This window comes from Dama dama, chromosome 7 (assembly GCF_033118175.1).
Source record: "Dama dama isolate Ldn47 chromosome 7, ASM3311817v1, whole genome shotgun sequence".
Lineage (NCBI taxonomy): Eukaryota > Metazoa > Chordata > Mammalia > Artiodactyla > Cervidae > Dama > Dama dama.
The window spans coordinates 2560476-2571478 of record NC_083687.1 but is presented as its reverse complement, the minus strand read 5'-3'; the positions used below and the strand labels follow the sequence as shown (position 1 = coordinate 2571478).

The following is an 11003-nucleotide window of genomic DNA, read 5'->3' as shown; positions in this document are numbered from 1 at the left end:
ATAAGACATATAAGAGAGAGGCTTTCTACCTCGGGGGGAGGGGGGGGCATCAAAAACACCTGTGCAACTTTCTATAGGTCTTAGACCCCTCTCCCTTCCTCCAAAGGTGGTGCTGCTGGCAAGTGTGTCTTGGCAAAGTTTCATTGGCTTTCAGATGTGTGCTGGAGAACAAATTATAGGTATAAAGTTTTTGCCAGAAGCATTCACAGCCTGTATTTTGCAGAGCTGGAGATGACTGATCAGTGGTGCATTTTACAAGACTGCTGTTTTAAGAATTACTTCTTTGGCTATCCTGGGGGAAGACTGCACAGAAAAAGGTATGCATAGAATGTTAGTTCTCTTCATCACTGAAGTTAGGATCTTAAATGCACCCTTGCTTGGCACTCTGCTTCTCTTATATGGTAAAGCCAGGGTGTTCGTTTTGAATTCTTTTTGTAGTTAGTTTGATTAAATGTTCTTCTGACTTTAGTGCTGTTGATCCCTTGTTTTAAAGCTAAAGCAATGGTAATCACTCTGTAATGTATAAAAGTACTGAATCATTGTGAGGTGTGCAGTGTTGTGGGTCTATTACACTTCAAAAACCAAACAGAAAAACTCCTAGAGAAAGAGATCAGATTTGAGGTTACCAGAGATGGGGGAATTGGATGAAGGGAATCAAAGGGTACAAACTTCCAGTTATAAGATAAAAAGTACAAAGGCTGTAATGTACAACAGGATCAATATAAATAACACTGCTGTGCTATATATGACAGTTGTTAAGAGAGTAATTCCTAGAATTCACATCACTAGGAAACATATTTTTTTTCTTTTTACTTTGTATCTATATGAGAAAATGATACTCTCTAAACTTATTGCAGTAATCATTTCATGATGTATTTAAATTAAATAATTATACTGTAAGTTTAGGCAGTGCTATATGTCAATTATATCCCAACACAGCTGGAAAAACAAAAATAAAGATTAAAAGATTTGTACATCCTGAAAAAGAGAGACCATATTGAAAACATTCACCTTAGCAACTTCTGATAGAGAGACAAAGCTGATTTTAATTTACTACTGATTTTTATCAAAATTTTAAGTTTTAGTTTAAGAGACAGGATCACAATTCTTTTCCCCAGTTACTAACACTTTGATTGTCTCAAATTCCCAAAAGGAAGTCCAAAATATCATGCTGTAGAATTTTTTATGACTTAGAATCCACACTGTCTTTCTGCAAAGGAGCCAGTATCACCCCAAAATGCCTCTCTTCACTCTTGGAGTCATAAAAATTATGCTTTTCAGTATACTCTTGGACAAGATCTAGTACCAAGTAGTGAATGCTCTAACTCCTTCTGAGGCCTTGCTGGGTCTTTGTGAATAAGATGTCATTGGTAATCCATTTATTCACTAGAAGAATGTTGTTCTGATGTTTTCACAGAACATCTGGTTCACAGATGAATTTCTGAACAACAATCCCTGCCTGGGTAATACCTATGAACTCATACTTTCTTAAATTTGGGTGAAATCCTCATTCTTCTGCAGGTTGGGATCACCAAAGGACCCCAATAAGTCTGCCCCACACAGCAATGTTACCTTTGGACACCTTTTGCTTCTGACCCCACGGATTTCTTTTGACTAAAATCTTGGCTTTGCTCAGCCAACTTCCTTCTCCATTCAGGTCTTTCTGGCATAGGTGAGTCCTTCCAGTTATCACAGCTACTAGTCTCCAATTTCTCTCGATGGTGTCTGAGCACCTGAGCAGTCTCTAGCCACTCCTTATGAAGTCTTTCCCATGCACACACTTCCACCTGCTTTGAATTCTTGGTGGCAAGATATGCAATGATAACTCGGCAATGGGCAAAGAAGAGTTTGATGCTTCTTTTATGCCTTGCTGACAGGATAAATTGTGCCTTGTCTAACTATATTTTCCTATTGCGTTCGTGTAGTTCTTGACCAGTTCAAACAACCTGAGTTGCATGTTGGTGACTAGAATAAAAAACCACAAGCAAGGAGAACAATTGTCTTCTCGGAATTTTCTAGGCTAACAATGTTAAGTTGTTGGTCTAAGTGCAAAACCCTGACATGTCCTTTATCATTCTTACAAAGGAAATTCTGTCATTCTGAAGCACTCTGCAAGGTTGGCTATCAGAATCATTCCAACTTGTGTGTCAACAGTCTTCTCCAAGTTGAGCTATAACAAAGGATCCACATCCATATTGTAACTCACGTCCTCAAGGCTGACTGACAAGAGTCCTTGTATCTCGTTGCTTTAATTTAAGTATCTTAGTTTATCAAATGGAATTTTAAAGTAGTTTTCTGGTTATTGCCCATCCATATCCTTTGTTGATTTTTAAAAATAGAAATTCCTGGGCTGGTGTATACTATCAAGGGTGAAACAGATCACCAGCCTAGGTTGGATGCATGAGACAAGTGCTCAGGGCTGGTGCACTGGGAAGACCCAGAGGGATGGGATGGAGAGGGAGGTGGGAGGGGGGATCGGGATGGGGAACCCATGTAAATCCATGGCTGATTCATGTCAATGTATGGCGAAAACCACTACAATATTGTAAAGTAATTAGCCTCCAACTAATAAAAATAAATGGAAAAAAATTAAAAAAAAGGAACTCCTTAACTTTTCTGCTTTTGTGTTGTTATTTTTTGTTGTCATCTTGTTGTTTTTGTCATCATCTTTGTAGCTCATTTGCAAGAATTTTTGGATATGCTAGACTTTGATTTATTGTCTTTTACATATGTTTCCAAAACTTACAGTATGCTTCATATATGTTGTTCCCTGTCTGTTAAATTGTTTTAAAACACTCTATGGGTATCAACTGTTGATTAAAAATGTTAATTTTCTCTAATGTTTTTGGTGTATTTATATTGTTTTCCTTATCCTTAGGTTAGCTTTGTATTTTTTTCTTACTTTTGCTCTTTAATCTATTTAGAGTTCAATTCTGTCTCCAATAACTAAATAAATAAGGAGGGGAAAGGGGAAAAAGCTTTCTTACAGAAGAATTCCAATTAATAAATGTGGGCAGAATGAGGAAAACAGAAAATTACCGTTAGAACATCACAGTTACATTGTTGCAGGCAATACCCATGGATGAATGTCAAGTATTTTTTAATCACTGTGGTGATTGTGACATATGCCTGCAGGTTCTTTGTTATTTCTCTCTCCAAGAGGTGAAGGTTAATCCCCCTCTGTTAAGTGTGGGCTGGACTGTGACTGTCTTCTAATAAACAGAGAACAGAAAGGAAAAAATAATAACTTTGTAGCAGAAAATATGGGCAGACACCAATTAACCTAGTGACCAAATTAAAAAGGGTACCAGTAATAAATTGTTTTGACATCATACATCTTCTGATAAAATGTGATGAGACAGGCAAATCACCCTTACTGTATTTTTATAAAAATAAATTCTCCCTCCAATTTTTCCAAACTCCATCTAATCAAGGGATAAGAATAGACAAACCCAAACTGAAGGACATTTTACAAGATAGCTGACCAATATTCTTCAAAAGCATCGGGAGAAATAGGACAGATTGATAAACTGTCTGATTAAAAAAATTTTTAGAAATGTGATGACTAAATGCAGTGTGTGGTCTTGAGAAATCAGTGGGAAAATGGGTTACATTTAAATAAACCTTAGTTGATAGTAATGTAGCAATGTTAATTTCTTAGAATTGATCAATGTCCAATGGTTATGTAAGGTAACACTAGGGGAATCTGAATGAAGGATATAAAGAAACCCTTTGTGCTCCTGAAAACTCTTCTGCAAATTTAAGTGAAATTTGTCTAAGTAAAAATGTATTTCCAATTTAAAAAAATTTTTTATAAAGCTTAACACCTTCTAAGTAGTATAAAAATCTCAGGGAATTTTTCATAGCAATATGGTGTGGGAGGCATTTTGGAGACTGACAAACTTAACTAAAAAATAGTCTTTCAGTAAAAACAATAGGGCAAAAAGACATACTTTACTTAAAACCAATAGTTAAAAAGACAAACAGGAGATTGTACAATACCATGCATAGAAAGGGATCGTGGGTTCATAGTGTCCTGGACACTCGGGATCCTGGGCACTCCCATCGGTAGAAACCTGCTTTTAATGAGCTTGAAACAACTTCATTTCAAAGTTGCTGTGAGCATATCTCACAGCTTTGTGCTGTCCTGAGTGCTGGGGGTGCAAGTCAAAGTGACTCTAGTCATCGTCCACATCTCATCCCGAATCTGTGATTCTAAGACGGTGGTCATAAAGACTGGATAGACAGCAAAGTGAAGCACTAGTTTTCAGAGTTTTGAGCGTTACTGATTCCTGCATCTGTGGTGTTGCCGCTTCCCTTTCGGGCAGCTGGGGTATTCAAGCAGAGAAAACGACTTGAGCATAAAGTGTTGCACCTCCCCTGGTTCCAAAGACCTCTGAGGATGGGAAGACTAGGCAGTTGCTGCTCTGATGAAATCAGAGGGGTAGGCAGCGAGGAAGACCTGCTCTCCACCGCTGTGTCCAGGCCTTACCCATCCCTCCCGGTCTTGTCACAAAGGTCTTTGTGACCTTCCAGGGGGAAAGACCAGATAAGCCTTCTCCCTCAGTGAAAGAGAAGGAAAATGGAACTTCGGTCACCTCCACCACACCAAAGGCTGTGTGCCCCAGGCATGAACTTTCTATCTGGCTCCTACTGGGTTCTCTCTTTCTGTTGGCAGTAAACACTGCAAATGTTCTTGGAGTAAAAATCATTGTCATTTCTGAAAGCAACTGCCCCTGCAGGCTTCTTTCTCCTATTTTCTCAGTCTCTAAAATGTAGGTCATTCTTCAGATGTCTTTCAGTTATTGCAGACTTTGAGTACTCTCATGTTAATCTATTTCCTTATAAATCCTTCTTATAAAAATCAATTTCTTCTTTTGCCCTCCTACTGTCTGCTCATATTCTTTAATTCAAACACCTATAATAATTTATTAATTCATCACATTACTTTTAGCTTCTACAGTCTATCCTAGGAATAGCTAAAAAAAAAAAACCCAGTTTTTTGTATAAGCTGTGGCTTGATAGACATATTGTTCTGGTCAAATATGTGCAACACTCTCTATTATCTACAAGTACTCTCCTAAGAGTCTTAGTCTAGATGTCCAGCCTTGCTGTCCATTGTCTATAATATTTTTCAACATGATGTCCATTGTTTCTCAGCCCAGGTTTCATGGTTATCTGCAGGACTCACAGTAGGTAGTAAGGAAGCATAATTAACATGAACTGTATTTGTTGTTCAGTCACTAAGTCATGCCTGACTCTGCAACCCATGGACTGAAGCACGGGCTTCCCTGTCCTTCACTATCCCCCAAAGTTTGTTCAAACTCATGTCCATTGAGTCAGTGATGCCACCCAACCATCTCGTCCTCTGTCACCCCTTCTTCTCTTGCCCTCAGTCTTTCCCAGCATCAGGGTCTTTTCCATAGAGTCAGCTCTCCACATCAGGTGGCCAAAATACTGGAGCTTCAGCTTCACCATCAGTCCTTCCAATTGATATTCAGGGTTGATTTCCTTTAGGATGGACTGATATGATCTCTTTGCTGTCCAAGGGACTCTCAAGAGTCTTCTCCAGCACCACCATTCAAAAGCATCAATTCTTCAACCTTCTTCATGGCCCAACTCTCACATCCATACACTACTGCAGGGGAAAACCATAGCTTTGATTAAATGGACCTTTATAGGTAAAGTGATGTCTCTGCTTTTTGATACATTGTCTATGTTTGTCATAGCTTTCTCCAAGGAGCTAGCGTATTTTGATTTCATGACTATCCTTGAAATCACCATCCACAGTGATTTTGGAGCCTGGAAAAATAAAGTCTGTCCCTGTTTTCATTTGTTCACTCTCTGTTTGCTATGAAGTAAGGGGACTGGATGCTATGATCTTAGTTTTTTGAATGTTGGTTTTAGGCCAGCTTTTTCATTCTCCTCTTTCACCTTCAGCAAGAGGTTCTTTAGTTCCTCTTCACTTTCTGCCATTAGAGTGGTATCTTCTGCAAATCTGAGATTGTTGATATTTCTCCAAGTTATCTTGATTCCAGCAGCTTGTGATTCATCCAGTCCGACATTTTGCATGATATTCTCTGCATATAAGTTAAATAAACAGGGTGACAATATATAGACTTGATGTATTCCTTTCCCAATTTGGAACCAGTCTGTTGTTTCAAGTCTGGTTCTAACTGTTGCTTCTTGACCCACATATAGGTTTCTGAGGAGACAGGTAAGGTGGTCTGGTAGTGCCATCTTTTTAAGAATTTTCCACAATTGTGATCCACACAGTCAAAGATTTTAACATAATCAATGAAGCAGAAGTAGGTGTTTTTCTGGAATCCCCTTGCTTTCTCTATGATCCAACGAATGTTGGCAATTTGCCCCTGGTTCCTCTGCCTTTTCTAAACTCACGTGTATGTTTGGAAGTTCTCAGTTCATACACTGCTAACGCCTAACTTGAAGGATTTTGATCATAGCCTTACCAGCACGTGAAATGAATGCAACTGTTTGTTAAGTGGAACATTATTTGACATTGCCCTTCTTTAAGATTGGGATGAAAACTGACCTTTTCCAGTCCTGTGGCCACTGCTGAGTTTTCCAGATTTGCTGACATACTGAGTGCAGCATTTTAACTGCATAAATCTTTCAGAATTTGAAATAGTTCAACTGGAATTCCATCACCTCCCAGCAATCTTAGTAGTAAAATGCATTAAACTTTATCCATTTATTTTATCTATGTTGTCACATGAATCAATGGTTTGTTCCTTTTGTTAAAGAATAGTACTCCACTGTATGGAGGTACCGTACTTTGTTAATCCATTCACCTGTTGAAGTACTTCTGGATTGTTTCCACTTTGGGGTGGTTGTGAAAGAAGCTAGGTTTGTAAACTTTCAAACTGGTAACTTTTATTCATTCACAAAATGGAACCAATGAAGGTTGGTTATTCCCACACACTCACCTTCCCTACTGGCCCTCCTGGCCACCAGCTGTATCTGAAGGAAGAAAGATAAAGGGAAATATGATTTTACCCTACCTGCTTCCTTGCCCCCAAGGGGAAAAGCAAATGGGCCTGGCAAAAAAAAAAAAAAACCTTAGGGGATAGAATCAAAATCATTACTGCTCATATAATGAAAGCTATGGTAAAATGTGAAGGTTGAATTCTCCTTCATAAGGTGAGAAAAAATCAGTCAGAAAATAAAGACATATTGTGAATTAAGACTTAGAGGTTATTGACTGAGGTATATTAGAGGAATACCTTGGTCATACTTTGCTGTATTTCTATCCTTTGGAAAAATTCTCATTAAAAATGTCCCTCAAGTCCTCAAATTCTCACAAACTGTCCCAGAAGTTAGTTCTGGTTATATTTCCTTGAGTTAAGTGTGGATACAGGGTAATGAGAAATAAAACATTAAAGTTAAGAAATAGCATAGGTAAAAAAGCAATAATGTAAGGCAACAGAGGATAATTACATATATGTCTTGAACTAGAAAGTAATCCAAATTCTTTTTTATATATATATATATATATTGTAGTGGGTTTTGTCATACATTGACATGAATCAACCATGGATTTACATGTATTCCCCATCCCGATCCCCCCTCCCACCTCCCTCTCCACCCCATCCCTCTGGGTCTTCCCAGTGCACCAGGCCCGAGCACTTGTCTCATGCATCCAACATAGGCTGGTGATCTGTTTCACCCTAGATAATATACATGTTTTGATGCTGTTCTCTCAAAACATCCCACCCTCGCCTTCTCCCACAGAGTCCAAAAGTCTGTTCTGTACATCTGTGTCTCTTTTTCTGTTTTGCATATAGGGTTAACATTACCATCTTTCTAAATTCCATATATATGTGTTAGTATACTGTAATGGTCTTTATCTTTCTGGCTTACTTCACTCTGTATAATGGACTCCAGTTTGATCCATCTCATTAGAACTGATCCAAATGAATTCTTTTTAATGGCTGACTAATATTCCATTGTGTATATGTACCACAGCTTCCTTATCCGTTTGTCTACTGATGGGCATCTAGGTTGCTTTCATGTCCTGGCTATTATAAACAGTGCTGCGATGAACATTGGGGTGCACGTGTCTCTTTCAGATCTGGTTTCCTCAGTGTGTATGCCCAGAAGTGGGATTTCTGGGTCATATGGCAGTTCTCTTTCCAGTTTTTTAAGGAATCCCCACACTGTTCTCCATAATGGCTGTACTAGTTTGCATTCCCACCAACAGTGTAAGAGGGTTCCCTTTTCTCCACACCCTCTCCAGCATTTATTGCTTGTAGACTTTTGGATAGCAGCCATCCTGACTGGCGTGTAATGGTACCTCATTGTGGTTTTGATTTGCATTTCTCTGATAATGAGTGATGTTGAGCATCTTTTCATGTGTTTGTTAGCCATCTGTATGTCTTCTTTGGAGAAATGTCTGTTTAGTTCTTTGGCCCATTTTTTGATTGGGTCATTTACTTTTCTGGAATTGAGCTGCAAGAGTTGCTTGTATATTTTTGAGATTAATCCTTTGTCTGTTTCTTCATTTGCTATTATTTTCTCCCAATCTGAAGGCTGTCTTTTCACCTTGCTTATAGTTTCCTTTGTTGTGCAAAAGCTTTTAAGTTTCATTAGGTCCCATTTGTTTAGTTTTGCTTTTATTTCCAATATTCTGGGAGGTGGGTCATAGAGGATCCTGCTGTGATTTATGTCGGAGAGTGTTTTGCCTATGTTGTTCTCTAGGAGTTTTATAGTTTCTGGTCTTACATTTAGATCTTTAATCCATTTTGAGTTTATTTTTGTGTATGGTGTTAGAAAGTGTTCTAGTTTCATTCTTTTCCAAGTTTTCCCAGCACCACTTGTTAAAGAGGTTGTCTTTTTTCCATTGTATATTCTTGCCTCCTTTGTCAAAGATAAGGTGTCCATAGGTTCATGAATTTATCTCTGGGCTTTCTATTCTGTTCCATTGATCTATATTTCTGTCTTTGTGCTAGTACCATACTGTCTTGATGACTGTGGCTTTGTAGTATACTCTGAAGTCACGCAGGTTGATTCCTCCAGTTCCGTTCTTCTTTCTCAAAATTATAGAAAGTAATCCAAGTTCTTAACTCATTTATTCTGATGCAATTTAATAAAGGACTGAGAACTCTTCAAAAAGTTAAAGAGAAATGCAATACTGCAAACTAAATTTACATTGGAAATGTTAGCACATTTATCCAATATATATCCACAAGATATTCTGCACTGAGTAAATCTTAAGGGTGGATTTTTGATTTTGTAAATTAAAACACTGATCCCCACTTAAACTGGATAGTTAGCCTTAAAAGTTGAAATCTGTGACTCAAATAAAATTGTCTCCAAATCTCCTCCTCCTCGCCTTCTAGTGCTCAGTATCTGCTCCTCAGTGCTCTCCAGTGCTCCCCAGTGCTCCCCGGTGCTCCCCAGGCCACCTCTGATCTTTGCTTTCTCTCATTTGTTGACCCTGCTTTCTGTTTCTCATGTTCATTCACAGCACATCAGTTACTATTACAGTTGGCAGATAGATGTATGTCCTTGGCCCATAATTCTATCTTGTCTTCATTCATTTTAAAAGCCTCCACTGACTCCCTTTTGCCTGGGCAATGAACCTGGGTGTACTTGACACGCAAGGCCCTCTACACTCCAATCCCAGATATTTCCTAAATGCACCTGTACCCCAACTCCAAGCAAATCAGCCATTGGGCTGGACCAGCAGTCATCAAAAGTCACTGCATGAAGCACTCTTCTCTGCCACTGTTTCTGTGACTGGTTATAACGTCTGCTTAGAATGGCTTTTTCCTACATGTACATATTCAAATGCTCTATATATTTCAAAATGCAGTTTGCCATGAAGGCTATTTCTATGGACTGTAGGAAATAAAGCTACAATATGAGCTGAAGCAGTGGTTCTTATACACGTGCCACCTTGTGAACCCCATCCCCAGGTTCAGAGCAAGAACAGCTGTGCCTTTTAAAATGTCTTTCTTAAGCGACCCTATGAACCCCAAATCCGGCTCTGTGCAGGCTCTGTCGGTGTTTGGGAGGTACTGGGTTAAAAATAGGAGGATGTGATTGATGGCGCAGGTGTTCACATCAGAACTTTGGGGACTGAGTACTTTCATGAGTACATAGGGAACACAGTAAGCTGGCTTATTTACTTTGTATTGAAGCTCCAATACTTTGGCAACCTGATGAGAAGAGCTGGCTCGTTGGAAAAGACCCTGATGCTGGGAAAGATTGAGGGTAAGACGAGAAGGGGGCAACAAAGGATGAGATGGTTGGGTGGCATCACTGACTCAGTGGACATGAGTTTGAGTAAACTCCAGGAGATGGTATAGGACAGGGAAGCCTGGCAGGCTGCAGTCCATGGTGTTGCAAAAAGTTGGACATGACTGGGCTACTGAAGAGCAGCAAATAAATTTCATATCAAACTAGGAATATAAAAGAGCTGATAAAGGTAACAAGGAAGCCCTGCAGCTTAAACTGTACTTAGTAATGAAAAACTGAAAGGTAAGGAAACAGGCAAGGATACCTGTCCCCCTGATTCTTATTACATATTGTACTGGAAGTTTAGCAATTTCAATAAGTCAAGGAAAAATTTTTTAAAAAAGGAGGAAATAAAATATTCTGTTTGTAGACAACATGATTGTCTATGTAGAAAATTATTATTGTTTAGTTGCTGAGTCGTGCCTGATTATTTTGTGACCCCGTGGACTGTAGCCCACAAGACTCCTCTGTTAATGAGATTTTCCAGGCAGGAATACTGGAGTGGGTTGCCGTTTTCTTCTCCAAGGGATCTTCCCAACCTTAGGATTGAACCCACATCTCCTCTATTGGCAGGCAAATTCCTCACCACTGAGCCACCAGGGAAGCCAGAAAGTTCCTAGGACTTTACAAAAAAGTCCCTAGAATGCAAAAATGAGTGAGCAATATTGCAAGTTAAAAGTCAACTTGAAAAATGAATTATACTTCTATATTTGAAAGAGTATTTTTAAAGTATTATATATAAT

The 11003-nt window shown here is 38.9% G+C and overlaps 1 pseudogene; it reads right to left on the bottom strand.

Annotated features, from left to right (window-relative positions):
* Positions 1 to 1183: 1183 nt before the first annotated feature.
* LOC133059977 (nicotinamide/nicotinic acid mononucleotide adenylyltransferase 1-like) overlaps positions 1184 to 11003 on the bottom strand; it is a 55449-nt pseudogene continuing 45629 nt past the window's right edge.